General features: G+C 51.5%; 1 pseudogene; it reads right to left on the reverse strand.

The window, feature by feature from the left end:
* Positions 1–482: 482 nt before the first annotated feature.
* LOC118660143 lies at positions 483–2,145 on the reverse strand (annotated as a pseudogene).
* Between the last annotated feature and the right edge of the window lie 2,822 nt (positions 2,146–4,967).

Genomic DNA, 4,967 nt, shown 5'->3' on the forward strand with positions numbered 1-4,967 from the left:
GGGGTTTTAGGATCTTGGTATATTCACGCTCCATCTCTGGTGTAGTCGGCATATGTGTGCGTCATAAGGACTTCTCCTTAACGTGTCAGTGCTGCGGTCTGGAGTGATCCCAGAGTGTACAACACAGTTCTAATATGGGAACATCTTGCTATTTTCCCTGGCAGGGGTTTGATGGCCTACTGGCAATTTACAGAATCTATGTTCTGGTAGTTAACAGACTTTAAAAAAACATCACACTTGGGATTAGAAGTCTCTTAATACCCACGGACTTAGTCAAATTGGGCAGCTAAAACAAAGTGCCATAGACTGGGTGGCTTATAAACAGAAATTTACTTATTTTTAATCTTTTTTATTTTTAAAAATAACAACAAAATGTTTAATGAGCAAATTCATCTTAGCCAATATGAAACTGCCGCAGAGTAGGAGGGGCCGGGGGTACTAGAGAGGAAAGAACCAACTATGTTAAGAAATCAAGGGGAGGACTAGAGGCCAAAGGGCTGGAGCTGCGGACCTGGGAAGGGAGAGGGCAGGGCAAAGGGCCGGACAACAACATTCAAAATAGTTTGGCCATAAAATATAAACACGCTGTCCCTACAGTGGAAAAGGGGAGGGCGGGAGTGGGGTGTAAGGGAGAAAAGGCTGTGTGGGGAGGGGCTGTGGGGTCCTACCCCACCCTGCTGTGCACCCCTCCCCATCCAGGCCCCTTCCCTCTGTCTGTGGGTGCGTGTCTGTGTGGGCCATGTGCACACTTCCCCAGTCCCCATTCTGTCCACCCCCACTCCCCTCCCCCTTAATTGTTGCCATTCCAGTTGCTGCCCCTCTTTGGAGGGGGAAAGCGGGAGGGGGCGTGGGGGAGGAGCCCCCAGCCAGCCCGCCCCCCTCACCTCTACCAGAGTCTTGGCAGTGGTAGGAGTCGGGCTCACAGTATTTTGTGACAACTGCTCGGTTGGCGAACTTGCGACCTGTCAGGCCCTGCATGGCTCTCTGGCAGTCAGACATGGAGGTGAACTCCACAAAGGCCTTCCCGCAGCCAGGCACCTCCACGCAACCCACGGGGCGGGCACCTCATCCTGCATGTCCTCCACGATCTCCTCGTCCTCCTTGTTGTCCAGCAGCTGCTCGGCAGCACCATGTTCAGGAGGCACAGGACCTCCATGGGGCAGCCCGTCTGCACTTGGCAGCTCAGCAGGCCCGGCTCCGTAGCGCCACAGTCTTGCCTCCCACACTCGCCCTCTGGACCTGCAGCTTCCTGTCCCCCAGCTGCATCCCGTCCAGCCCCACAATGGCCTGGTCCGTGACGCTGATGTCCATGAGCTCACAGAAGGCGTAGCCCTTGGGGAGCCCGGTGGCGCTGTCCTGGACCAGGTTGAAGGCCTGGAGAGGCCCGAGTGAGGACGGCATCTCTTTCCCGTGGTCCTCGCTCAGGGCGCTGGGCAAGCCCCCGACGAACAGCTTGTGGGCAGAGTCCGGGACCACAGTGGACACGACCCCAGGCCCGCAGACAGAGGGTTCTCCGACAGACCGGGCAGGGGCTGGCAGTTGTGAGGCCTGCGGATCTTCAGCGACTGGCCCTGGAAGGTGATGCCATCAAGGCCACGGCCTGGGTGGTCTTGTCCACTGAGGGGAACTCCAGGAAGGCGAATTCTTGTCCTGGTTGATCTGCATGGCCAGGACCGGGTGGCCCGGGGCCTGCGTCAGCCCCCCTACCCGCTCAGGTGCATCTGGGCATTGAAGTCCACCATGGCCGCCTCAGTGATGCCAAAGGGGATGTTGCCCACGTAGAGGCGCCGGGCCTGTCTGGTCATCTGGCTCCCGGCAGCCGGCACCGGCATAGGGGTCACAGCCAGACCGTCTGGGGTCATGGTGGGCAGGAGGCGGTGGCTGGAATCTGCCCCGCAGGTTGCATGGCCTCGCACTGCAGGGGGGTGATGTGCTCAAAGCCGGGCCAATCCATCCTCCTCTGTAGCGCCCCTGGTCAAAGCTTTGCTTCACCGCCCGCCTGGCCCAGGATGCGCTCCGCTGGTCCCGGTTGTGGCTCCGGTTGGGGCGCTTGGGTGAGTGGCTGTGACTGCGGTGCCGGTTCTCCTTGTCTCGCGCTTGCTTATTCCCCTTGAGCTGCCGCTGGAACTCATCCAAGTCCGACATGCTGAGGCGGCCACAGAGGGCCTGTGCGGCTCTCACCTCGCCTTGCCGCCCGCCCGCTCTAGCTTCTTGGGCTCTAAACAGAAATTTACTTTATTTTCCTAAATTTTTCACTAACTCTACATGGTTTCAGTCACGGTGATCGTTCCAGCAAATATTTAACAAGGAGAAAGAAAGAAGAAAAAAACAACCATATTTATTGAGTCCCTATTCAATTGACAAAACTTTTAGGTTCTATTATTACCTTTTCTCAAAGCAGAAATTGAGGCTCAGAGTGGCAATCCCACAGTTTTTTCTTTTTGTTTTTTTCTTTTATTGTGGGTGGCAAATCAGGACCTAATTCAGAGGTTCACATTCTTTACACAATAATAGCATTTGTACCTTTCTGCAGAGACTTGTGTTTTCTTTTAACCTCGGTTGTTGTAAATAAAACACAGATCCAGAAAACCAACCACCCCAACAAATATGAGTTTCGTAGGGTGAACAAACACCCTTATAAATGCCATACAAGTTAAGAAATAGAACTTTACCAGACACTCCCAAGGGGTTCATGTGCCTTGTCCCCATCACTACTCTGTCCCTTCAAAAGTAGCCACTACCCGACTGTTTACCTAGTCACTTCCTTGCATTTTAGAGTGGTTTTATCATTCAACTATGCATTCAAGATAGCATTTTTTGGCGATTTTATATATCCTATATAATTAAAGGCTAATATGCAAATTGTCTCCTCCACTGGGAGTTCAACTGGGCTTTCAACCAGGAGTTCAACCAGGAGGTGGGGCTGGCCTGCCAACCACCTGCGGCCCCTCCCCCCAGCTGGTCTGGCCTGACCTGACCCTACCCCTGCACAAATTCATGCACCGGGCCTCTAATATATATATATATATATATAGATGTGTGTATATATATGGTTTCGTAATTATGGGTTACCCTATGCCCCTTGCTTTTCCTTTCATTTTCCCCATACTCTCCAGATTAGCAGCACCATCGGCAACCAGATCCCTGGGATCTGCCTTAACACGCCCACCCTTCTCCACGCTAACCCCAGAGGACTCGGTGTGCACTAAGATTTAGAGTTAACATGGTCCTCCACGCCCCCCACCCCCCCCCCCTTTTTTTTTTTTTTTGCCTATAAAGCATTTGTTTGGTCTCTGTGTAGCATGTGCTCTTGTAAAAGTACCAAGGGCATACATGTCTGAAATAACCTTAAGAGAAAATAAGAAACTTAATTATCATACAGTAGCTTCTTACTGTTAAGTGGGAATGTAGCCCTTCCTGTGGGGATTGGTGTTAAACAAGATGATTGATAAATTGTTATATTCGCACAGTGTTCGCTCAGCAATATAATCATGCCTTTTGTAAATATTTAGTCAAGAGAGCAATCCAGCTGTTGCCAGTCAGGTTTCATCCGGTGTCAGCCAACACTCCGCGCCTCTGATTTATCTCGCGTGCTGCTTAAGCATCGAGGAAGCTCACATTTTTATGAGCCTCTAAATACCCATAATAGTAAATAGTGAGAATGATGGCCGTAATAGCAATCGCCCCAGTAATTATAAAGAAGGATACCTGTGCTGGCCGGAGAGAATAACAAGGACGGGGCTAGTCTCTCTTCCTTTGTGTAGAAATAATGTCACCACTGCTGCCTTTGCAGCCTGCGAATACCAGGGAGCCAGTCCCCCGTCCCCCGCAGGGTCGTAAAACACCCATGGACAAGACCAGAAAGTTCTGCTCAACTGAATTTTTAACCTTTGACCATTTGTTGACTCAGCAATAAAAAATGTTCTAGAATGTGCTGTTCCGGGCTCTTATTTTGAGTTGTTCAGTGTGTAAAAGTGTTTGTTTTAGGTGTTTAGAGTTACAGCTTCTGGGGGAGGCAGATTCTTTTCTTGGCCCTTAGGCCGCCCCGCGGAGGTGGGAGCAGAGAAGGCAGCTCCGTATGGAGCGGGACACGTGGGTCTGCAGCCACTTCTCCCACCTGAGGGCGGGGCCGGCTGGTGGACTGGAGCCAGTGGGAGACCCCTAGGAGCAGGCCCTGCACAGTCCGGGAGTGTGTGACCGAAGCCCCCATCCCCGGGAGATAGAAGAGCAATAGAAGCTGGAGGGCCAGGCAGGAGCTGGAGCTGTGTGAATTAGCAGGACTTCTCGGTCCAAGAGACAGCAGGTGGAGGAAACACAGAGGTACAGATACACCTGCTGTTCATGTTGTTTTTGGCTACATTTAAGCACTTGTTCAGTTTTCAATGGTTTGGACTCTGGACCTGAGGAACTCCAGAAACACTGGTAGAGAGAGAGTTTGCATTTCGCCACCACCGCTATTCTGGGTCACCCCCTCAATCCCTTCGCGATAGGGTGGAGTTAGGGTTATCAGGGTATCAGCCAGGCTTTTATAGCAAAAAAAATGCACTGAAAATACAAGTTGTTTTTCTGTAATCAGAAGAGGTCCGTGTCTGAGCACGGGCTCCCATGAGAGGGCTGATCATTGCTGTGAGGGCTGTGTTTCCGTTTCTGCAGAGACCCTGAGCTCATTGCATTTCCGTGTAATTTTCTTTTCGTGTTGCGAGGCTAGCTGCTCCAAAAGAGAGAAAAGTGAGGCTGCAGAGGATGAGTTGGCTAAACTGACTCACGGAGAGGCGTAGGAGAACACCCATAACAATTGTATTCAGAGGGAGGACCTCAGCTGCCGGGAGCCGGTCCATCCTTGCTGTTTCAAGGGACCTGGCATATATGGCATACTGTTCTTAATATGTTTGCTCACCTTCTTGGCACCATGTGTTTTAACCAAGGTCACTTCTCTGAGAAAGATTGTTTCCCCAGGTAGGGATTTT

Source organism: Myotis myotis, unplaced genomic scaffold (assembly GCF_014108235.1).
Source record: "Myotis myotis isolate mMyoMyo1 unplaced genomic scaffold, mMyoMyo1.p scaffold_m19_p_7, whole genome shotgun sequence".
Classification (NCBI taxonomy): Eukaryota; Metazoa; Chordata; class Mammalia; order Chiroptera; family Vespertilionidae; genus Myotis; species Myotis myotis.